Source organism: Phasianus colchicus, chromosome 1, assembly GCF_987193195.1.
Source record: "Phasianus colchicus chromosome 1, bPhaCol1.hap1.1, whole genome shotgun sequence".
Taxonomy (NCBI): Eukaryota; Metazoa; Chordata; class Aves; order Galliformes; family Phasianidae; genus Phasianus; species Phasianus colchicus.
Genome location: NC_143436.1, coordinates 100,821,877 through 100,848,606, shown reverse-complemented (window position 1 = coordinate 100,848,606; position 26,730 = coordinate 100,821,877). Strand labels below are relative to the sequence as shown.

General features: G+C 37.2%; 1 long non-coding RNA gene across 7 annotated transcripts in view; it reads right to left on the bottom strand.

Moving 5' to 3' along the window:
• The window catches only part of LOC116241965 (uncharacterized), a 343,284-nt gene that overhangs the window by 163,604 nt on the left and 152,950 nt on the right, over nt 1-26,730 (bottom strand). For all 7 annotated transcript variants that reach the window (XR_016458826.1, XR_016458829.1, XR_016458827.1 and 4 more), the window contains one exon: nt 17,082-17,204. This is a non-coding gene — a long non-coding RNA (uncharacterized LOC116241965). The remainder of the gene's footprint in view (nt 1-17,081; nt 17,205-26,730) is intronic.

The following is a 26,730-nucleotide window of genomic DNA, read 5'->3' as shown; positions in this document are numbered from 1 at the left end:
ACCTTTGCTTGATCTGCACTTCCACATCAGATGCCATTCTGCCAGACTGCCCCTCTGCTGCCATCTGTCACACAGCAACAACATGTAACAGAAAGTTGGTGGGAAGGTTCAATTCCTATTGCCACACCACCAATATCCACCTCTGATGTCATGAGCCAACATAATAAAATAAGAGGTGTTACTTTCAGAGCAGTCTCCATACAATGAACAATGGGCTGGATATTTACTCACTAGCAAGACAACACAGAATACTAGTTTGGCTAATACTGCTTTTCAACATACCTGCAGAGTAAAGACTTAAAAAAAAAACAGTTTCATCTGTAATTCAAATCACACTGTATCTTTCATTTGTTACCCCCTCCTCCTCTCGCCCTCCCTCTTGTCCTCCCTCCCCCAAAAAGCTTTATATAGAGTGGCTGGAAAGCAAAGTAGGAATCTATGCAGACACTATCCATCACATTTCTGTCTTAATTGAATGACACCAGAATGAGATCGATAAAATGTAACAAGAGACAGCTTTGCATTTCCACACTCACTTATTCTCCTTCTCTATTACTGCCAGCCATCACCGTGACCAGAAAGCCTAAGTATTGAGTTTGAATGTTGCTGCCAAGCAGGCTGTTAGTATACGAATAAACTTGTCAGAAAAACAGTAAAACTTATAATACTGGGAAAGGCCAAAATGTCAAAAGGGCACTGCCAGCAGCATTAAATATGCTGCTTTTAAAGCTGTACTTACATACAAATAGTTTCTAAGAAACATGGGAAGTGGCAATGCTTCAGATATGATCCCCCTTGTTCCCCCAAGACACGTCTGGGTGTGTGCATGTGTGACCGTCTGACATGCAGTTGTCGTGACCTCTCGGCACAAATCTGCAATTTCAACAATAAACCAGACCAGCTGTGATTTCCCTGCATTCAAGGATTCTGAGATCTCCAATGCATTATTGATAACCTCGTTCCTGTGCTAAAAGCAGGGGCTGACACACTCATAATCCCAGACTTTTCCTGAAAAGCTCCAGCTTCGCATACCAATCGATCGTAAGAAATAAAATGGAAAAAAAGCCCTTTTTGAAAGAAGGCTATATTTTACGTACTGCATCCATTTCAGCATGCATGCTCAGTAAAAAAATGTAAGCTTTCCTCAAACTTTTTTTTTCCAGCCTTCCATTATGATGATCTCATACTCCTGGCTGTGTAAGGGTGATGCTAGATTAACGGGAACATAATTAGTATGTCAGCTTTGGAGTCATATTTGTGTTTAAAGTCTACGTTGCCAGTGCAGCTGGACTCCACAGGCAGAACACGGGCACATCCTTCTCGGTGTGCTGCTAACTGCAGAGCAAATGGCAGCACACACTGCAAACAGCTAACAGCAAAAAAAAAAAAAAATAACATCAATAATAAAGGAACAAGCTGCATCGAGTGAATATGGTAAACAAAATGAATTATAAAGGCAGGAAGAGGAAAGAGGTAACAATAGTAAAACTGCACAGGATACGGCTTTAGTTAAGCATCATTAGAAGGCTCCCAGAACTTGCAAACACAAGTATTACCAATTTTCTAGTGTCAGTTCAGAACCTAAAAAAACACTTAGGCATTGCATCACAGGAAATGTTCTCTTCATGTTTCAAGACTGTCATATTTCAGCTTAAAACTCAATTAGATACTAAAACAATTGCTGTACAAGTACAAGCACTTCTGTCAGGCATTATTAAAGTCCGACTGATGAGACACTTGGCCTCTTAACTTCTGTAGATAATTCTTCATGCCTGGTTGACTACGTTGCACTGTTTCTTCATTATGATGTTCATGCTTAGTCTTAGAGCAGCTTTTTTTTCCTATTTTTTTCCCTGTACCAGCAATGAAGTACATCTTGGCTGGAGGTACGAGGCTGACAGTCATGACTTCTCAAATTAAAAAGATTCCTCAATTAATCACTATTAAGCAAACTTAAGCAGATAGCAAATTCAGTTTCTGTTATTATTTCTATTTTAGAAGGTATATTTGCACAGCAGACCCAAAAAGAATTAATTTTCAGTATTATTCAAAAGTTAGAGCATGATCTTCTGAAAGTACAAAACCTTACATGACTCACTAATGATCACCAAACATGCAGGAAAGTATATGGAAAGATTGTCCTATATTCTCCTCAGTTCTGATTCATCCACTGAGAAAAATCAGAATAAAAAAAGCTTTTTTTGGTCGACGACACTCTCCACACATAGTACTCATTTGAGTCAATACATTTTCCTCATAGAATTACTGCTCGAAAGCAGAAACAGGCTATCATTAAAACTTTCCAATCACAGAAACTAAAATCGAAATATATCTGGAGATAATTTTTTCAGTATATAGTCAACATTGAATACTAGATATCACTAATATAATTAGGGGGAAAATTGGCAACACTCACTGAGAGTAGGTAAACCAGGAGAATATTCATGCTACGGTTTCAGGGAAATTGTAATACTGCAACTTCAGGGCACCTATGCATCCAATAAGAGATAGACTTCTTTAAAAAAGAGAGTTGAAAGGAGGTGCATAATGCGAATGCTCAAACCAACATTGAGTAAAGCTGCTCTAACAAAGAGGCGGCATACAGAGAGTAGCTTCCCAGCTTAGGTACCTGATTAAGGTAACTACAGCAGGATAGTGAGAATGCCTCTCTGGAAATGCTTGCATTGCTACAAAGAGTAAACAAATATGACAGATTTTATTCCAGTGCCCTCTCTGTGGAGGTTGGAAAAGCATAGTAGTTATTCCTATGAATGAAAGGGACAGCGCAAGCTGTGGGCTGAGTGCAATTGGCTCTTCCCTTGCTCACGCCTAGTGGATGAGAATTATACACAGAAGCTGAAGAAATGCACGAAGTATACACGCAGTATCACTTTAGGACAGCTCCTCAGGATGCTAAAAGAACAAAAAAGACATTCCAAAGTCTACTTTGGACTAGAAGTCTTGAAGACCATCACCTTTAAACAGCTCTCTCTTTCTCTTTGTTGGCTAGTTCTCATTGTATTTAATTCTATAAAGCATCATAAGTGGCTGCTTGAACGGTAGTCTGAGAAAGGTTATATTACTCCAAGTGCTAGGAAATGACTGTTGAGAACACAGATCCTCTGGAAAAATTCAAATCACCTTTTTACAACACAGACTGCCATTTATTTGCCTAATTCTAAGGATTGTATTTATTTTCCTTTATTTTCATTTACTCATGATGGCAGTTCATATTTCCATGCTTTATAATTGCACACCTGATGTAATTCATAACATCTAATTTTAGGACCTAAATTCTCAGTATAGTCACTTCAAAGGAGCATGTCTCTTCCTCCAGAGGTCAAATTCAGAGCACCTAAGATAAATAAGGGTTTGAAGTCCCACAGTATCATTATCCTCACATTCAAGTAAAAACACAGACACATAAGCAAATGAGAAAAGCTACCAGAGACAGGCACCAAGTTTTTTTCTCTAATTTGTTGAATTAAGGCACTTTTTTCGATTCCTTAAACACCTTGACACATGAGCAGTGAAAGCAGAGCTGCCTGGGCTGTGAATGTCCCTGATGTTCAAGTGAGAGGAAACTCCTGTTCACAAAACCCTACAGTGGGAACCTTCTGCAATCACAATGGCAAGAAACTCTTAACCCTACTGGGTAATGATTAATTTCCTGACTCTTTGCCAAAACAGAAATCAAGGTAAGTAACCTGTGGATCTGTATGAATAAGACTTCAGACTTCGCTGCAGTAAATTTCCAAGTGAATGTAGCTTTGGGCTACATTCTTCCACTTACCTCACTGACAAGTAAGAGGGCCAAAATTTGCTTCAACGGATATCCAACACTTTAGCAGAAGGACACCATTCCAAGCTCCTCGTCTTCAAGGTCACCACAGGACTGGGGCATGGAGACTGCAGCAGCAGCCAGTAAAGCTAACAGGGTGAAGGACCAGCTCCCTCCAAACCACTTAACACGTGAATCCAAGCTGCAACAGCACCCTAACACTACCCCCAGGCCTCAAAGGGACTGTAGCTTCACCAGCCCTAAAACCAGGCAAGAGTCACTGCCAATACACCAAGAGCCACTGACTGCGTGACCTGAGATGGTATGGGCCTGCACAGACTGGGGGAACATGTGGCACTCCCCTCAGCAATACATGAGTAAGTATTGATGTTTTAGATAAGTCTGAACACCTCTCCTCCATATACACTATCACTGAAAGTCAGTGCAAAAATATTAAAAAGGACATGAAGGTGCAAGGACAAAGAAAGAGATGCAGGTGCAAACCCAAGCAAACATCAACCTTCCGCCTTTTTTGCTGGGGCGGTTTTCACATACAAATACTTCACTAAAAAAAAGCTCAAGCTGTTTGCAGGGTATGGTTCTTTGTTAGGACTCTAAAGATCTGTCATTTCTCTTAGCTGCCTGCAAAATACAGTCATGTCCCTCTATTCTATTCCAAACATGGAAGAACAAGGCATTCTGTGGAAATCAGGGACGGGACTGAGTTATAAATTACTGGTGCTTTTCTACTCTGCCACAAAATCTTCATAACTGAGCGTGCTTTAAACAAATAAAGTTAAACTCACTCAACAAATTTAAAATAATTCATCATGCCAAGGACCTTATATCACTGTTTCCCTTTAGTCCAAGAAACGGCACTTACATAACAATAAACATTTCTAACTCCAAATGTCAATTTTCTCTCTTCTTTTGCCCAACAATTGCTTTTATTTGGGAAATCAATTTAAAAAACCATTTATCAAAGAGTCATGAATTTGCTTACAAAGTTTAGTAATTCTAAAGATTAATTTAAATAACATACCATATTATAATGCTTGAAATGTTTATAAATGTATGCATTTTATTTTAAAATGGATTTTTAAACATAACTCATTATTAAAGATGAAAAGAAGAATGCAAGAAGTAAATCATAATTTTTAAAACTTTCAAAGTGTAATTAAAGTTAAACTTAGTCAATGAATATAGAGATAATATTTCACCACTGATGCCAGCCTTTATGACTGAAATGGAAGATCCAGTTCTCTGAGTTTTGTAATACAGCATTAGACAACAGAGAAAATAAGTATGAATTGTAAAAATACAGAAATTTCTAAAATGCTTTTTCCCATAGTTTGAAATCTTTTTTAGTTTTCAGTATTCTTTTTCATTTTTTTTTTTTTTTCCCTAAAACACCATCAAGACATCCTTTTGGTATTCTTTTAATATGTAGCTCCTTCCTTCTCTAGTCTACCTTGGTATCAATTAATTATGTAAAAATTTATGATTTATACTGATTACTCATTTTTTCTACATTCTTAGAAATTCTAAATGAACAAATAAGTAAGTCCCCCCAGCCACACATGTACAAGCTGTTTTTGTGGTTGCATGAAAAACTGGAAATAACTTTTACTTGCTGCATTTATTCTGATAGTAAGAATATATACACAGCATTAAAATATCATTTGAAAAACATAGATAAAAGCTGCTCTGTCGTAAGTGCCAGTTTCTTTAACAGTTGAAAAGGATGACAGCAAATTACGTGGGATAATTCTATTCCAGTGACATAGAATTGTTTCATTTAACATTCTGTCAAATAACTGGAGAGGTTAGGCAATTTTGAACTGGTAAACACAAAACAAAGGATAGATTTTCTACAGCAACTGCTAGGGAGGATGCAAACAAGAATCTGGATAATGTTTTAATAATGTTTTATCATATTAATCAGTTAGCCCTTTACACTAATAATGTATTCTTTCACAGGCATATGAAGTATCTTCAAGTTCTTGTGTAAATAAATTATTTCAGGAAAACATACATTAGAAGTCTGTTTGTTATCACATTTCTGTAAAGCAGTTATTGCATATGTTGAAAAAAGTTTATTCTGACACATTACAACTAAGAATATTTATGGAGAACGAGAAATGCAGAAGAGGCTTGAACTTAATAATGTGGGGCCATTAATTAGCATCAAATGAAAGAAAAGCAATAAAGCAATTTTGTCACCAATTACTGACAATTTGCCTAAGTACAACCATTAATTTTGGATAATATAACCCCCATAAAATTAAGGGGACAGAACTAATTAAATCAATGTCCTTTGCTGGTCTCTTCCCACTAATTTAAGTACTTTAAGAAGTATCAGAAGCTACAGAACCTTTAAAGGCTCTAAGACAAATGGAAAAACATATGATTATGATTTTCTACCTAAAAGTTCCTGGCCTTAGGTGTTTTTTGGTTTGTTTGTTTGTTTGTTTTAGGAGGGGAGGGGAGGGCAGGCTGAAAATAAGGAAAACTAGGGCAATTAAAACTGAGTCTCTTTAGAATTACCACAGTTAAGACCTCTGTTTACTTATGCTTTTCTTGCAGTTCTAGAGAGTTTTAACAAAAGGATGCCTGCTCAGGGGAGCCAGAAATACCAGTGTGTAATAGTTTGATTAAGGAATCTCCAGCATCTGCAAACACTGACATTGTTAACATCGGGCAAGGGCAGAGAATAAGAAACCCACTTGCCACTGTGATGTGGCCCTGGTCCCAGCAGGCTGTCCCAGTGGGGCACCATCACCCACCACCTGCCATTGGCGGAGATTGGTAGCCGCACAGAGGTGGCCATGGCCATGCTCACACACGTCCTCCTGCTGCCCAGTGCTGCCAGCTCCCAGCGCAAGGTCAGCCATGCAGACACGATGTTTAATCGGCACAGCTACTCAGGAGCAGCCTTCCTGAGCGCTGCCATTGCCGAACGTCTGCGCTAAACACTAAGAACAGGTGGCAGGTCCCAAAGCCAAAGTTCTGCAAAACTCTCTTATGGCTAGTGATAACTCTTGTCGAGGAAGGTACTGTCTGAGATGCCTTCCGCTCAGCATTTGCTCATCGAGAAAACAGAGTAACACTTTGATCAGTACATATCAGGGAAGAAAATACTTGCAGGACAACTCCGTGTCCCCCAAAAAGGCTCACCGAGGGAACTTACAGTGTTTAATCGGCATCCATATCATAAACCTCGGGTGCTAGAGTACAAATAAACACTCTAAAGGGTTTTAGCCACAAGGAGATAAGATCTCTCTCTGGGGAGACGGCTAGAAACTGCTCCATTGCCTTTGTGCAGACTACTGGAATGTGCTTGCTTTTCATTTCTTTCTTTGTGTCTGGCACTCTGGCCTCACAGGCAGTGTCTTAAGCCATGCAGGGTCAGGGCAAACAGAGAACTGCATTCATGGACAGATCAAGTTTATGTGAGAATCTGCTCCTCCTGTGCCCTCAATTTCCATTTGAATTGTTAATAAAATCTCAGCCTGAAAGCAGCTGATCCCATCAGTGGGGAAGTCATGCAGAGAATCCTCTAGCTCAGAAAAACAAAATTTCTTTATCTTTTTCATCCTCCTCCTACATTCGTGGGAATTATGCCATGTAGACCCCTCTGAAAGCAGCCCTCTCCTCCCCCAGCACAACACCTGATTTCCAGCCCGCAGCTTGCTCCGAAAAGGAGGGAAAGGAGGGGAGAAAAAGGGGAAGATGCACAAGCAACACTCAGCTACAGCAAAATCACAGCCACAACAATTGCACCTTCATAGCAGTTTACAGACTCCCAGACACCTTCAGGCAAAATGAAACACAGATATTTCATTTTTTAAGTTAATTTCCAACAGCTGATAACACTAGCTGTAAGACTTTCCCACAGCTTTATGACACCGCATGATCTACAGGGCCACAGAGATAATAAAAGGTCACACATAAAGGAAAGAACAGAGCCATACCCCAATTAATTTGGTCTCCCCATGCAAAAAAATGTACAGGAACAAGAGCCGATATTTGCTGCAGGCAGCAGACATGCATCTCCTAACCTTGCCACGCTCTAACTGGGCCTCTTGCTTCTTCTGCCTTTGCTCCTCGCAAACTGTTTTAATATTGAACGCTTTTCAGAGGGATGGGCTGATGAACGAAAACATGAATTTCCTGCTTGCCCTTTAAGGTGGGTTAAAGGGGGTGCTAGTAATCAATTACAGAACAAAAAGCAAAAGACAGACTAAAGGTTTTACAAACTCAACATGTTACAGTTTACTCTCTGCTTTCTAACCAAAGTATCCCCCTTTACTCTTTCCTCAAAAATGAATACTGTTTTAACAGTATTTAAATAAATCCTGCATGAAACACAACAACCCAGAGAGACTGCTGCAAATTTTATTTGTTCTTCAGAGTAGCACATCAGCCCTGGACTACAATAAGTGTTCTAAATATACACTGGAATGTAAAATCTTGTGGTTCTGAGTTTTGCCTGTTCCCAGCCCCAGCCTCCACTCTCTTCTCCTACTAGGATGGGATGATGTTGCTTCTTGCAGTAGTCACTGGAATGAGAAAAGCCGTACGGAGGCTACAGGACCAATCCTGCCCACCCAAAGGCTTCCTTGTCTGCCTGGTGACTGGGCTTGCTCTTGGGAGTAAGTACAAAATCCTGAAAAAGCAGAATGTACCTTTGCCTATCTCAGAAGAGAGATTGGCTGAATCATTGGTTTATATCATTAGTCAAAGAATATCCTTATTGTGATAGTATCTCATACTCAATTAAAAATAATGCAGGTATGCAAAGTCTGTGATAGCTTGGGCTTCCTGGTTTGGATTGAGGGAGATGACAACATGGTACAGAATCAATCCAGCAAAACTAATATCAATAAAGGATACAATGTAGCAGGTGCTTAGGAATGGGCATTTTTACCGTGTTCTTTTCAGGGCTTGATTTTGCACATTTTTAGCTAGAGCTGGTAGAATTGCTCCTTGAGAAACGTAACCAATGGGTTGAGCCTTGAAATCTGTTCACCAGGTGTCTGCAAGTAGGTCATGGGTGTTATTAATTACTTCATTAGTCACAAGTCCTTGAACAGTGTGTGCAAACATATTTGACCCTATGACACAACTTTTAACTGGCCGATACGAACAATCACTACTCGTTATTCACAATGCGTGACTGGTCACTTAATTCACAAAATTGTGCTCTCTTTCCCTGATTGGTAGTCCATGTGTACAAAAGAACACTAACTTCACTAACTTCCCTCAAATGCTTGTAACTGCCAAAGGAAACTATTAAAATGCTTTGTTCAAGTGGGATTTTCAGTACAACTGTTCTTGAAAGCACATGTTGCCATTTTTTCCTGCACAGAATCTATGAGTTGTGAATATCCATGGCTTTGACTTCATGCTATGAATATCTGAAGAGCTGCACAGGGAGCAGAGGAAGAGTGGATAGCTTCATTAAACCCTGAGGTGCACACTCACAGAACACACTGATTGCTATGTATAATCTACAATTTCATCTTATCATCTAACGCTATGACAAGATGCGTACAAGCTTCCTTGCCCAAATGACCTTCTCCTTTCCTCCCCACTGCCATAAAACTTAGAGAACTCTCCTTTCTTCTTTTTTTGTACAGTTATCCTCTCCTCATTCAAATACCTCCTTAAAACTCCTTTCTCTTGGATAGCTTATTGATGCTCACTCATATTTTATGGATACAGTGAAAGCTGCCACATCAGAGCACTAAATACAACAACCGAGAGCAACTGCAAAGCAGAAGAATATCCTTTCATTAAAGCCAGACCTGAAACGCAATTAAGAGTGCACGAGGATACAGGGTGGGGAGCAGAACTGCATGGAAAGACACTGCATAAAAAATGATGCATTACATATGTACATGTTTATAAGCATACACACAGTACAATGTAGAGTACACATCTCACTATTTTCATTTATCTGTAACCATTTAAAACACATCAACTGTAACCTCAACTTAATATTTTGTACTCAGTGGGAATTTCTGTCAAGACCAATAGGAAGAGTATAAATGGGAATAACAGAATGCCCTCTCATTTGTTTATTTTGTTGTTCGTTTGGGGTTTTTTTGGTCAATTTATTTCTGGACTATTTGCTTTTTTAAAAAATGAATATTTCATACATAAAATAGACATGTTTCGAACTAGCTAAGAATGGAAAGCCCCATCAGTACACATAAATATTTTCATCCTCTTTGAAATACTCTCATTATTGCTCTTAAAGAAAAAAAAAAAAAAAAAAAGAAAGAAAAAGGAAAAAAAGAAAAAAAAATTGGCAGAGTTTACACCTGTGATCTTTATCTAATTTAAAATAGCAAATCTTAACAGCTTTATCAGGCTTTTGCCATAAAATAAATCTAAAGGATGAGAAAAAATGGAAGAAAGTTAACTTCACCTTATAAAAAAAGAACCTGGACTAAAATGCAGGCTCCTCCACATGATCTGGTAATATTGTCACTTATTTTCCCTTAGGAGATTAAGGCAGACCAAGAAAAAGCATGGTAAAATTCAGGAACTAAATCTGCAATTTACAAATTGTAGTTGAATGCTCCAACTGAGTGATCAGTTTTCCTCAAGACCTATTTTCTAATTCATTTTACAAACAAATTTTCTCGGTATAAATATGCGTTCTCTACATAACAGTCTGTGAGCCATAAAGGCTCTAATCACTGATAGGTTTTCTTGTGCTTTCTTAAAAAAAAAACATAGCAGTACACCTCAATTTTTTATAATAATATTTTGAAGATGCAGTGGTTTAAAAAAAAAATTGACTTTGAAAGAGTTTTATATCAGTATATTAGCAATTACCTATGCTAGTTCTTGAATGATTGTTTCCTATAAATGTTTACAACGGGCACACCACAATGAAAACATGTATAGGATAAAGTTTATTCACTTGTTTAAATAATGCACTTAAGCATTCTGATAACATTCTATAAACTCAATACTATCTGCTGCTCTGGCATGTAGTAAGCTGACAGCAAAACACATGCATTCTTAAGGAACTGCATGTAACCAAAGCACGAAGTCAACAGGCCTCCCATTCAACAAAATCTAAAGCATTAAACAAATATGTGCAGAACAATGCCACATATCTTTCTTTCTATAGGCTTTTTTTTTTTCCTGTCTTATGTGTATATAAAATCAAATTAGATTTTAGATAAAGTGGAGGTGAATTTTCGTAAATTTAGGAAGCTGATAACTCAGCAAGTTACAAAGTCAGAACTACCTATTGAGGTCATCCAGATGTTATCTATTGTGCCCCATGTGGACCAGTACATGGGCTTTTTAACTGTGCCTAATTATATACTGTACATATAATGTAAACAATTTGATTGAGGAATTAGACTTTAAATACTAACTTATGTAAATTTGAATGCAGATCCCTTGAAATGAGATTACAAATTTAATTAAATGGCACTTTCACCTTCCCTTCAGCAAGGGCATATCTTTGAACATCATTACTTGCTGTAAATGCACTGCCAAATACGTTAGAAAAAAATAATAATAATTAACCCATATAAAATACTTGTCATTGGAGAAATAACATCTGCACTTCCCTGAGTTCACCAAAAAGTACAGTTGAAGATTTTATTTTAAAGAAGTGCTCATGAAAACAAACTTCTACATTACTATACGGTGTGCTTTAAAATACATTTCTTCCTTTATCAAAAATTACATTAGGGACATTAAGATAAGATTTTAAGATTCTATAAATACCCTGCCAGTCTTTCTATCTAAAGAAGGAAATAAAAGATATTCCCGAAATACAATAGGACACTTATATGAATATTCAAAAGCAAAAACAGCAAAACTTTGTTTTCTTTTAAAGGCATGTTTTTAACCCCAAACACCATATTTTATTGATTCTATAAGATCTTTACAAAATCTGTAGGACAGCTTATTATGAAAAGGTGGAGGAAAATGCATCCCAATACATCTGTGAAGATGGCAGTCATCACCCTAGTTTGCTGTCTCTTCAGCTAGCTCAGGAACAGCCAGAAAGGCCAAACAAAATTACATGGATATTAAAACAAAACAAAACAAAACAAAAAAAAGGCAAAAAACAAAAACAAAAACCTAACACAAAAGAAAACAAACAAACCAACAAATCAAGGCAAGCAAGCAAAACAGCCGCAAGTAACGCCTTTCTACTCTCTATGCCAGGCTGGAAGGAGCAGGGAAGAGTAAACAATGTGCAAGAAGTTCATGAGCAGTCTCATCACTGTTTCAGGGTCCTTCTGTGCATAATTCGAGTCTCTCTACTCAAACAGTCTGACTAAAATTCAACATCTTTATTTCAGAAGTGATATCCAGTATTTCTAACGTAGAGGCAGCTTTGTATGACTCTTTCCTGCTTAGCATGTGCAATTTCAGGGATGTGATGACACAACTTTATTAGCTTTCTCACTTCTTCAGGTATCTTTCCATCTCCTCTGTTGCATATTGTGAGGCCCTGAACCTTCAGTGCATCAATCATATGCTTGCACAGCAAACAAAGGCATAAGCTTCTGTTGGCATTTAATTCATTTATCTTAATCTAGCAAACATAGATGGAAGTGGCAGGAATGATGAGACATGGCTTCTGGAACCTGTGCTGACAACTTCTTGGGTACCCCAGGCACACCTTGATTGTGTTTCCCTTGACAGTGTTCTCCAGCTTGTTTAAGTAGCTAGTCACAAATCTGCTGCACGTACTATTAATATACTCCTTTTTGCTAAACAAAAAGAAGAAAGCCCAAATCACAATGCTGTTTTTTTTTTGTGTTTGTTTTTTTTTTTTCCACTTCCATACTTTCCAAGCTCTCCAATTCTTCTGTGTCCCAACAATCAAAGAATGTGAATATCTGAATACATATCACTGAACTTCCAGTAACAGGGCAGTACATTTCCTGGAGGGCTACTTCGTTTCGGGAGAGCAACACATTTCAAAAGAAAAAAAAAAATCAGTTCAAAATCAGAAATCTAAGTTTAGTTAATTCTAGCCTTTAATATTTACTTAGATCCTTAAGGATCTGAGACTTGCTGACAATAAAAAATGTTGAGAGGTCTAATTTTGCAGTATTCCCATTGTGGCACACTCAGATGCCCGATATGATTTTTAATTTCTGCTATGATGACAAAGTGAGACTGAAAATCTGGGAGAGTGTAAGGAATGTATCTTCAGTAGTTAATGTTAATGTTCTCCAGCTTGGGGGGGGGGGAGGGGAGAAGAAAACAACCAAAAGAAACCTTCAAAAGTGGAAGGCATTTCTGCCTTGTCTGTGATTTACTACCTAAAGTATTTTCAAATTAGTTCATTAAATTATCTCAGAATTTTCAGCCAAAATCAATATACATTTATAGCTAACAGTGATAGATCAGGAATACAAAGACAAGGACAAACAACAAATATCTAGTGAAGGTTTTCTGAAGTATGAAAGTGTAGGGTAGTTGAGTGGTTATCACCTGAGAGAGCAGATACTGCAAGAGGTTAGGAGATTACTGAGAAAATGGGTCCTGCAACACCTGATAGTCAGCGAGCAGACAGATGTTGCATCTTCTACATGGAAATCCTATTTAGGTGAGTGTGGTGGATGCTCATTTCATAAGGGGATCATCTCGATTACTAAATGCAGTGGAATACTATAGCTTGTGACATGATAAACTTACTGTCAGAGGCAGCAGACACTGGAAAAGAACTGTGTGCTTATTTCCTCCACACTCTGTCCTTTGGCCAACTTCTGATCTGTCTCCAGCTGCCTCATGGGTCAGCAGGCCATTGGCAAATGAAGGAATCAGCTCCCACTTCCTTGCCACAGCTGGAGGTGAGGAAACCCTACCAAGCTACAGGGATGTTATATCAGTACTGCTAAAGACAATCCTGGGCAGCTTTGTCACAGGGTTCTGTAAGGTTACTGACAGGGATCGAATGTGAAATTCATCTTTGGGAATATCTTCAGAGATCTATTCTCATTTACTACCTGAAAGAGTTCCTGTGATAGCAGAAACTCTATCCATATGATTAAGGCAATCATGAGTGAAGTTAGCGCTACTAATCACAACTGGAATTAATAGGTACAGTAGGAAACAAGATTACATGATAAATCACTTTTTATAGCAAATTTTTAAAAGATGGAAAGGAGGAAAAACTCAATACAATGTAAAATGTTCAGCTAGCTAGAAGATCAAACAAAAAGTAATAGTCCAAGAAACAGTTGCAGCCAAATCTCACAATTTGAACAAGAGCATAAATCTGAGAAGATAAAGTAAATAAGTGTGAATAAAAGTACATGAAATTTTTAAATTAAATCAGAAAATAATGGGTTCAATTCTAAAGGGAACAGTGTGTGCCAGAATATTGAGTTATACATTGCTTTATTGAAGAGTAGGTCAAGATCTTATCAGCTCTATTATGAGGAATGTCAATAAAAGGCTGTGCAATGATAAAATGTTTAATTAAAAATGAACATTGTGCAACATATGAACTCTTTGTGTTATACAGAAAGAGGAGTCAAATGTATTATGTTCTTCAAGTTGCAAACTGCACCAAATCTTTTTGCTCCCCCCCCATCCCAATTGTACATTCTTATCAGTATGAAATCCTGTATAAAAATAGATCTATTTATATTGGATCCTTTACAAATTAGTTTAAAATCATCTACCTCCAGGGTGCTTCAAACACTTTGAAAATCCAGGACAACTGTGTTGAGAACACTGGGGTCTTGTTCTTGGTATTCTTCCAGTTGAATAAGTGGTATGTTTTGTCAAGTTAATTAAAAAAGTAAAGTCTTAACAATGATGCATGTTGATGAAAAAGTAATAGAAACTAGCAAGATTAATTTTTTACTTCATTATTTTAATATACATGCGTACAGCGTTAGCTCTAACAACTCAGAAGAGTGACACTATGAAGAAAGTATGAATGTTTTGTAAGGTGTGAATTACCTGTAGATGATTCATGTTCCAACAATAGTAGTGTGAGACAGTCAGTTACTAAACCAAAAAATTAATCCTTACTAACCATTTCTATTCGTGGAGTAAAAAAAAAAGCTTATCAAATCAACAGTTAGCAAAGAAAAAGCAACCATACACTCATGAGAAGAGTTTATGATCGCAGATACTGGTGATATTAAAGAGCTATTAAATTATCTATTGTTTCCTTTCAGAGTTCAGTCTCATTTGTACTGTATTTACCTGCTGGATTGCCACCCTATCTTCTGGGAAACAATTCTGAAATCCTTTCTCTCTTTTTATCATATATTACTTGCTGAGTGTTGGTCTACAATTACCTCTAAAACACCATCATATTTAAGTATAGAAAAACACAGATATAGAAATGTATTTTCCTCTGAGCATAGGATCCCCCAAATCAAGAACAAATAAACTTCAATAAGAGAGAATTACTACCTAAGAAGCAGATTTGGTAGTAATATTAAAAACTAAGTCCTCAGAGGAGGTCTAGTTTGGGGCATGAATAGAACAAATCCTTCACCAGGAGCCATCAGATATTCCCAGGGTCATGGCCTAGCTGAAGTTAAGAGAACCCCCCTTACACACTGATCGCAATGGGGCCAGATATCATCCCCATATTTTATTCAGAGTATATCATCACAAATGGAAACTACAAATGAAGTATCATGAAGTGAGGTGCCTATAATTCATAATGTTTTCTTCCACAGTAATAGCCAAGACCTCTCCCTGAACTCCAACAGAGGCAAATTAGTTCCACATGTCAGATACCAACTGCAATATTTTCCCTTACACTTGATACACAATGAGGGAATGCATTACAGCGTAGAGCAATTAATACATTTCTTTTTGTGAAATAATGAATGGCAGGACAAGTCAGAAAAAATGTCGCTCACTTGAAAGGGGTGAATTGCTTGCCCATGAAGAATAGAGAAGTAGGAAAAGCAATCAATGGAAAATAAGATAAATTAAGCCCCCTACTGTCTTACATCTTCCTAGTGGTTGTTTTAGTTGCATCGTTTCAATGCTTCTTTCTTTGCAGGTCTCCAGGTACCCCCACTTACAACATGTAGTTTATATTTCCTAGGTCACCTCTGAGTCTAGGATTACTGTCTGTCACAACCCTAACTAAGTCTGTTTAGCTTTTAAGTTTTCTTGCAGTAGAAATCTAATATATAGGATAGGACTGCTAAGCACAGGCAACTTGTGCATTTTGCATGCTCTGGGGTATCCTGCCAAGGGCTCAGCTGCTGCTCCAGATGGTCACGGATCTATTGCAGGTTGTGTGTCATATTTACCAGTCCCATGTTTAAGTGACATACTCTCACCTCAATATGTCTTTACCAGTGAGAAAACAGTAAACTGGAACCAATGCCCTTAGGCAGTGTCTATTCATTGCACTGCACTTTGACCAGAAATGATGTGAGCACGCAGGAAAACATTTCTCAAAATCACTCTCATTAAACCATTCTATTAAGAAAAACATTGATTACAGAGTGTTAATTAAGATATATTATTTCTATTAACACATTCTTAGGAACTACAGAGTATAATTTCAGTCATAGGTAACAATCACAACATCCCAAGAATGCTTTAGAAAATTACTGCGGGACTAACAAAACCTCACAGAACATTAGAGCCCAGTATAACACTTTGAAGTGTTAGCAGCTCTGCTTGGTAGAAACCAACACATAGGAAGCCATTACAAATGACAAATCAGAGTGAAGCAAATTATGGATCTAACAAAATAACTTCATAACTGTCCTTTCCATTGTCATACTTCTGCAATTACCCTTTTGCCCTTCCGAATTTTTCACCAGAGTCCTCTCCAAGCAAATCTCTTCCATTGTGTTCTCAATTGCATTTTGTTTTTCAGCTCCATTTTGCTCTTTTTTTTTTTTTTTTTTTTTGCAGCACCAAGGTAAGAATGACTGTGTACTTGCTTCTACTGTTACTAATGCAATGGTCTTGAAAACTACAATCCTGTTATAGAATTGTAAGAATTCTTCCCATTATATAAACCATTGATATTTTAGACACTCATTTATTTCAAAGCCAATTATAGGAATCTAAATATATCCTTCTCTTTCCAGGTTCTGCTGGTGATAATGAGTGGTGCATTCTGCTGCAGTGTTACAAGATACTTTGAATGTACCTTCTGCTGATAATTTTAGAAGTATAACCAATGGCAGCAATAGTTGTGAGGTCAGGTATTTCTCCAAACTTTAGAAGATTTAAATACTCATTTACTTTAATTTACATTAGATAGAAAAGTAACTCCAATCTCATGAAAAACAAAGAAACATACCTTATTCTAAGAGACCTCTTCCATTTTACCAATATTACTCAGTGCTGCATGTGACGTCACCAGAAGAATGGAGCATCACACCAGAAAGAAGCTGACATCTACAGAAAATGTTACTTTCCAGGCCTGTAATATAAAGACAATGCACAGTTCACTCAGAAACAATGACTCCATAAAATTCTGAGATTATTGTTGTTCAGGTCATCTTTCTCAAATTTGCCCTGCTCAACAAGGAAAAAAAAAAGAGGTCTTTGTTTGTTTTTAAAGGCAAAAACCTCCACCATTCCTAACTTTGAAAACTCAGTTTGACATGTAGAATTCAAGCTTTTTTTCATCGTTTCTGCAGCATCACCAACAATAATCTTGATCCAATATCATAAAAGGAGTATATTTGACAAAGTGATTTTTGCCATTTATAAGTATGGATACTGTTACTGTTATGTATGAGCTTTCTTGTATTTGCAAGGTACCTAATATACCACAGAATGTCGAAAACCACAGTAACAGTTGCACAATATATAGGAACAGCAAAAGTGTGAAGCTATGCATTATAGAGTTAGATGTAGATGATCTAAGGATGTCTATACTTGTGGAAGTGAAAGTTACATTACTGGAATTTCATTAATTTTTCTGACAAAGCATAACCAAAGTGGAAGTGGACTTTTGCTCCTAAATTTGCATGCTCTTGTATACATGCAATATGAACACACAAACACAAAGGATAAGTGAAGATAGATTTGATAACTGAAGAATAAATGGAGATCACAAAGAATATAAATCCCATTATATATATGTATATATATATTTCTTCACATATTCTGTTTTCCAGTCATCAGCCAATTTTGAGCCAAATTCAAGATAGTTTATAAGCATACATAACTTCAATAGAGTGACAATCAAATTTACAAAAGATCAATTTAATCTTGCATTGCACAAAACATCAGTAACTTCATATACTCATTACCCTTATTGTCTGGAGTAGCAGAACGTCACTAGGACTATTTAACTAACACAGATTATGCAGATCACGAAGTGTATCATTTTAAGGCAAGAAGAAAGTGTAACAGGTTTTTGGAGTCTGAAAGATTTTTTAGCAACTGAAGACATTTTCTATATTTTGTACTAAGACGTTTGTAAAACTGCAAAATGCAAATGTATTTTTTTTGTAATTGATGCTTCTGATGATTAAGTAGTTATTTTTCCAAGGCAAATTTACTTTTTAAATTGGAAGTAATATAAGCAAAGCAATAGCTATGCAAAACAAGGCAATTGATCTTGGTATATTATCCATCCCTTTAGTTAACCTTGAGTGTTGAATTATGTCTAGTCTATGTGTTTATCATTTCTAGGTATGGATATATACATGATTACAAGACTAAACCTCAAGAGACCCATGGTTCAAAATGTCATCTCTGCATATACTATAGATGAGCAGGCCCAAAGAAGAAAAGAAGCTTGGCATGTTTCTAATTGGCTTTCTTTATTAGCATTCACAGAAATCCCCACAGGCAAAGCCATACACAGTTAAAAGTACTGAGTTTTAACTATTTTTTGTGTAGTATAGTTAACCCTTAAGATATAGATTTTAATACAGGTAGGCACTTGCATTATTGGTTTTGTTAGGAAGCTTATAAAATAAATTTAAATGTTAATCCTTCACATAGTAGCCATTCAATACGAAACTCAACAATTGTACCACAGTGTGACTTTCTCCTTCACATACTTTCGCAGTGATTCAATCTCATAAGAGGCATAGGAAAGTAACTTGAAACATGTACTGCTGTCCTAAAAATTTCAGAGCTTAGTGCATAAACATTTATGAAGAACATTTCATGCAACTTCATGTTTCTTGAAGAACTCAGGTCAGATCTACTTTGAATATGCTGAAACAGTAACAGCAGCACATTTTACTTCATAGCTGAGCAAACATGGGATTTAATATACAGATTATAAAGACAAAGAATCAAAATTTATCAAATAAGAAAATAAAAGGTATGTTCAACATTATAAAATGTAACTCTTTGATAAGGAACTATAGCACACCTAACTGAAATCATCACTTTGTGGAGGGTCACAAGCAGAGTTACAATGGAAATCAAAATTTTTATTCATTAACAAAACAAATCAAAACTCAGTGAGAGACAACAGAGCAATATCAAGAACAAATCCCATGATACTGAGACATTACATGCTAAATGCCATCACAGTTTTTTCTTGGACAGGATGCGAGAATTTAAGCCAAGTGCAATAGAAAGAAATTACCACGAAATATTAATGTCCTGCTGCCTTCCACTATTGAGGGAAAAGAGTAAAACGTGCATAGATAAATAAAATCTCCAAAATTTGCCTGAGAACTCTAGAAATTGAACCATTTTCTACGTGTTAGATATTGTATTGTTCTGCACGTATCCAAGCTCTCAAATGAAATATTATAGTGATCCAGACCTGTATTATTTCTTGTTTTCCAAAAATGAAAAACCAATACCACATTCTGAGGACCACACATTTTCAGACAATCACCAGAGCAGCACCTGAAGAACTCGAAGCTACTCTTCTTTCTTTGAAGTATTCAAAAAATAAAGGAAGGTCACAGGCCTGTCCATAAAATTGAGACAAACAGGAAAAGTGGATAGTCTGAAAAATACATTGAATACTGAAGTCATCATTGGCTGAACATAATGCTCTTCCCTTTTTCCAAGAGTTGCAGTAAATACCTAACAAATCACTATAAAGATTCACAACATTCAAAATATTGAGCATAGATGATTTTATGACATCTACAACTAAGAATAGTATTTGTCACTTTGATTTTTCTTTCCCTATTTATATGAGTACCAACCTCAATCTTTCACGACTATTGTAAATATTTTGACACTAAAAAAAAAGTTCAACAAGAGAGATCCTACTCAGAAAAAAAAAAATCTGTTAAAGTAGAAATGAGCTTTTCCTTTGTACACAAACTGCAAATATTACGTACTGTTAGTGGACCTTGGACTTTCAGTACTTCACCACTTCAGTGTGATCCCATTCTAGCTTCAGAATGAGTTGAGAGGGAGTGACAGAATAAAGTTAGTCTGCTGATATCTGATCTTTGTCCACTTGGGATGAAGCTTCTGAATAAGAATTTGTTATAGGAAGCACCATCCTTCCCTGCTTCAGTTGACTTCACTATTTACCTATTTTATTCACTGTGAGCATTATAAACATATTGCCTACAAGGACCCCTCAAATAGATCATCTCCAAGTCACACTTTTTGTATGGGGCAACCCACCAGATGAATTTCTCCATTCCACCTAGGACATAAAACTCACAGGGAGGGGATGGTCTTGAAATTAAACTGTGCCACTAATCAGAAATAATTTTTATTTCTACACCACCATAAACAATTCCATTAGTGCTACCTCATCTTATTCTAAAAGACTTGTATAGATATGTTGGACTGTAATGATGTGAAAGAACCTCTAGCCTAAAAAAATGTGCAGCAGGCAAAGCAGTACTAATCTGAATGTAGTTTATTCAGCGTTTGGCCACGTGCTACAAGAAACCCTCAACATCCTATTTTACTATTAGTAAGCTAAAAAAAACATTTTATGAGCCATCTTTGGTTATTTCTGAAAGTAGATATGCTAATGGTCTGAACATCTTAAATTGGTGTCTCTTCAGTGGATAAAAGGAAATGTTCCAATCCTTGCTTTCATGCTAACACTATATTCACCTTCGTGCAACATTTTGATAAAAGTACTCCTTCAGAATTCAGTGCCTTAATAGCAGATAATTTTCAGTCTGGTGAAGAAAGTAAGAGAACAAAGATAAGTTCTGAGCTCATGAAATACAGAAAGAGAACCAAAGTGTTATCTTCTTTTTCCTCCTCTCAAATGGCAAAAGACTACGTCCTGGTATTTTTTTCATTTATTATTTTCCCACTGCCTTTTTTTTTTCTCTCTCTCTCTCAAGAGGAAAACAGAATCTGAAACACTCTCTTCTTAATTCTAAAGTTTTATATTTAAAACTATTACAGTAATCCAGTAAAATCTTCAAAAGTACTTGGGTAGCGTCATCTCAGCTCTCCTTTGAAGACAACTGAATATGTAACTACCAACTGACCAAAGAAGTGAGTCACTAAGTTTACAAGTATTTTTTTCCTACTTCCTTATTTCACCAGTATGATTCCTTGAAATCCATTTTCGTTTCATCCAGAATCCATTATGTTGATGAATTTGCTTAAACATACTTAATCTTATTAAAACCAGACACTTAATTTGTTTAGCTAACTCCTGTTAAATACCAAGAAGCCAGCAGGCAAAGGTTTAATGACACCTATTCCTATTATTTTCACTAAAGTATCACTATTCGGAGCAGAAAGAATACCACACTAAATATCCACGGCTAAAGATGAAGTTTAAAATAGGTCTGCATTCTCTTCTTCAGAAATTCATCCCAGAAAGAGCACCCATCAAGATGAGGACTGTTGCCCTGAACTTATAACAGCGCAACAAACTGCCTGAGCTGGCACTAGTAAAGCCTGTATTTCTGAGGAACGAGACATCACTAACTGGAGGAACAGGGTACTTGAATTCCATCAGCTGGTTCATTTCAAAATAAACTTCTCCTTAACTAGGTTCATGAAAGACAGATACTATGATGGTAAGGTGATATGAACAAAGAGGATCATGAGTATTCTGTTTCATGTTAAGGTATTGTCAGATTTTTGTGCACTAAAAATGTAGGAATGTTTAGAACATAATAAAAGTCATTCTCCAGAATTCTAAAAAGTCTGTAACTCAAATGTAACAATTTAGCATGTTTTATGTGAATTAATGCTGGATCTGCTTTCATCTTTGTAATTTGAAACTTCAACTCTTTACACATTCTTTTCCTTGTTTTCAAATAAATATTTATTTCACCGAACAAGATCTAGATGGCTAAAGTGCTATTCCTGACCTTCAAAGCCTCTGGAGTTGATCTGAGAAGATGCAACCAGTCCACAGATCTTTGAACATTTTTAGAATGGATCTTATAAATAGAATTGTGTGGTTTTCAAACATGGGTAAATATTTCCTTGATGTGTCCATACACCATGAGAAAGGTCACTTCTCTCATGTCATTCAGTCAAAAACAGAAGTGGTAGGATTCTTTTCTAAACTTGTTTGAGCTAGTGTGACAACTGGAAAATAAACCATATGTGACATCATCTCTAGATGATATACTCAATTCAATACCTACCACAATATAATGAAAAAAAAAAAAAAAAAAGATTAATTCCCAGGACTTTGATCAAACAAAGGTTTGGGGCTTTTTCCCCCTTCCCATAAAGGACTCATACAGAGTGTTGCTAGTCTGGTAAGGAAACTAATTATCCAAATACATTATCCAAATACATATAAAGGTCTGCAGCCTTTTTATTTAGAATCATAGAATCAAACTGTTAAGGTTGGAAAAGACCTCTAATATCATCTAGACCAATTGCAGACTCATCACCACCATGCCCACTAACCACATCCCCAAATGTCACATCTACACGTTCTTTTTTAAAACCTTCAGGGATGGTGACTCCACCATCTCCCTGGGCAGTCTGTTCCAATGCATTACCTCTCTTTCTGAGAAAACATTTTTCCTAATATCCAACCTAAACCTCCCCCTGGGGCAATTTAAAGCCAGCAGCTGTTGTCCTATCACTAGTTACCTGGGAGAAGAGGCCAACACTTATCTTGCTACAATCTCCTTTTAGGTCATTATAGAGAGTGATTAGGTCTCTCCTGAGCCTTCTCTTCTCCAGATTGAACAATCCCAGCTCCCTCAGCCACTCCTCATAAGACTTGTGCTCCAGACCTTTTCCAGTTTCACAGCCCTTCTCTGGACATGCTCCAGGGCCTCAATGTCTTTCTTGCAGTGAGGGGCCCAAAACTCAACACACTACTCAAAGAGTGGCCTCACCAGGGCCAAGTACAGGGAGCCAATCTATTCCTTAGACCTGCTGACTACACATTTCTGATCCAAGCCAGGATGCCGTTGGCCTTCTTGTCCATTGGGCACACTACTGGCTTATTAGTTACAGCCAGCTGTGACTAATATTGACTAATACCTCCAGATCCTTGTCCTCCACACATCTTTCCAGCTACTCTGCCCCAAGCCTGTAGCACTGAATGGGGCTGTTGTGACCAAAGTGCAGAACCTGGCAGCTGGTCTTATTAGAGTTCACACAATTAGCCTCAGCTAAGCAATCCAGCCTGTGAACGGCATTCCTACACTCAGGCAGATTAACACTTCCTCCCAGCTTGATATCATCCACAAACTTACTGCAGTTGCACTTAATCTCTTAGTCCGGATCATCAATAAATATTTTAAACAGGACAGGACCAACAACTGACCACTGGGGAACACCACTTGTTACCAGTCACCAGCTGAATGTGACTCCACTTATCACCACACTCTAGGCCCAGCCATCCATCCAGTTCTTTACCCAGCAAAGAGTGTACCTGTCCAAGCCATGGGCTGACAGCTTCTCCAGGAGAATACCGTGGGACACAGTACTGAAGTCTAGACAGACTACATCAGCAGCTTTTCCCTCAATCATTAGGCAGATTACTTTACTTTTTTATTGTTATAATCGCCGTAATTTAGAACGTAAAACAGTATCATAGACAAGAAATGTTTCTTTTTACTAAAGAGAAATTAAGTGGGAAATTCACAACAGCAATAAATAAATAACTAAATAAATAGGGGGCAGGAATCTTTACCTGCAATCTTCAAGTCTATTTCTCTTTAGAAAATGTCTTCCACAATTTCCATTTGTAGACATTTGTTTTTTGAGAGCAGATTATTACAGAAAATAAAGCTTCAGAATGAATTTGAAATGTATTTTGCACCAGCCATAGATCTGGCCCAGTGCATTTGTCACTTTACCATATGTGTACTAGAATTAATCTTTATACTGTGCAAGGCTTCCCCCATAGCTTCACACTAGAGAAGATCACAGAGAGTTATTGGATTTATTATCCTTTTATTGATCTTCCAAAGGCATTTGGATGGATTGATTCTGATACACTGCTCCTTAGACATATTAGACAGATTACATAAACAACAAATTTCAGAGCAGCTGACTGTGACCAGGTCAATATCTCACAGGAAGTTCTTGCTCACACATACTTATTCCTTGCCAGGAACATGTCAGTCTTCTTTCTGATCTACAGCTGTCAACTTATGACATACAAAACAGACTACAAACTGGGGGATTTAAAGCATCCTAATTTTTGTCTTTTGAAATTAGACTATATTTGTGGCTTAATAATATGCTGCACTGCATAAATACTCTGAAATGCTTCATTATTCTACTGTTATCTAACTATCAAAAGGAAACGTGTCTTCAAAGATGAGTCACTTTTGTATTACCACTTTTTGCTTTCAAACCTGCCAACTTCTGACAAAATGGACAGCCCTCGGCAGGATGATTTAGTTTTAATTGTGAAGCTGAACAAAAAGAATAAAGCACATTTAGCAGCTTTTTAAAAGGTGACATGATAGACTCTGACAATGGAATGTGAGGCTTATCACAGAAGATTCGAAGCCTAATACAGTTTTTTCCTTACTATGCTAAATACATCTCATGCTTGTGAACTGCTCCCTTTGCAACAAGTCTCATAGTGCTGCCCAGTAATTATGGGCTACTTCTCTTTGCAACCCAGGCACATTCCCTATGGAATGAGAAGTGCTTATACCCTACAAAAACCAATGTTATGCTCAGTCAAGGACTATATACAAGAGCTGATCCAAAAGTAATGCCTCCTATTTTATTATATTGGCCCACAATGTCAGAGGTGGATGTTGGTATGGCAGTAGAGGTTGGACCTTCCCACCAATATTCCATTACACTTTGTTGCCCTATGACAGATGGCAACAGAGGAGTCTGACAAAGCAGCATCTTACATGGAAATGTGTGTGAAGCAAAGTGTCACTGAATTCCTCCAGGTGGAAGAAATTTTACCCACTGACATTCACTGACGCTTGCTGAACATTTATGGAGATCAAATAGTGGATTGAATACACTCAGATGGTGGATTGTGTGTTTCAGCAGTGGCAACAGTAATGGGAAAGCAAGCCACATACTGGATGGCTGTGCAGATTTTTGTGAGTGTGACATGCAGGCTCTTGTTCATTGCTGGAAAAAATGCTTATCTACTGGTGGTAACTATGTTGAAAAACAGTGTTTTGAAGCTGAGAACTTGCTCTGTCAAACAGGATTGTGTTCTTTGTATCTGTTGTAGTTTCCATGGAAATAAATAGGAGCCATTGCTTTCATAGCAATCTAGGTATTTCTAAACCTGAAGTTTGGCTCCACCACTCCACTTTCATTGGATTTGTAGGAGCCACCCAGCACAATCTTCCTGAAAGCCCAGGTCTCCTCCAGGCACAGCAGGCTCAGCTAACCAAACCACTAGCTCAAGTGTTTCAAGTCCAGGGATGGAGGAGCCCGTAATCAGGCTCTTTGCCTTGTCTTTGTGTTTCAGCTCTCATCTGAACTGAAGAAAAAGCTGGGTAAAAAGGAGAGAAGACGACCACAGTGCAAAAGTTCCTAGAGTGCTTACCAGATGCTGTCTCAAATTAATCAACAAGCAACAATGAGGAAGAGGAGTTAACCCCACTTTTCGTTAGATTTGTGTAGAACTCCTGAAGCAGTATTTACTTCCAGATTACCTTTTTGTCTTCAAAAGAACACGCCAACCATGAAAAGGAAATGCAATAGTTTTGGCGAGTTCCTCCAACTCTTTTTCCTTTATGTTATACATACAAAAATATAATGATTAGGCCAGCTGCAAAAAGAACAAAATGCTGGGTTTTTTTGTTTTTTTTTTTTTGCATTAAATGATCAATACACACACCAGTTCCCCCTCAAGAAAACATTCTAACTGCCAGGATGATTCTGGATACATTTTGGTACTGAGGACTTCATGAATTTTTCAGCTATGAATACCTGATGAACATTTCAAATCTAGTTTGTGTCTGTTGTTTGAATAGACAACTGGGGAGTATCTCCCATGTTAACTTCATCTGAAACGAGTTCACATGCTCTAAGATCACTTCATGATGTGACTGAAAGCACAAAAAAATGGAGATTACTTTTTTCCCAAGTCTGCTTCATGTGCACCCATGTGAATTCCTTCTAGTATCAATGGAGACAACTTATAACTCAGAAGCAGCCTGAGCAGAGGTTCTGAGGTGGGTGGCTGAATTATTGATCAGAGAATACTAAAAGAAAAGATAACAAGTATACTCAGAGAAATTTATCCACTGGAAACATTTCTCACAGTAAATATAGAGTAACTTCAGAATTACTAAAAATAAACTGAAAAGGAACTGGATATTAAGTTTATCTGAATATTTTCCAGAACAATTCAAGATACCAGCCAAAAGACAAATTTATAAATCTACAGAGAGACAGAAATAGCAGGTACTTTTTTTTTTCCTGTTGATACTATGAATGTACTGTGAATACAAAAAAAAAAAGTATAGTGTAGAACAGAAAATAGTCTTCACACCATAAGTCCTTACCAGGACAGAAGACTTCTCATTTAAATTATGCAACTAGCAAAAGGAAAAAGTTTTACAGAATCTTTGAGAACATGTGGCTTTTTTTTCCACATAATTAGGTGGACC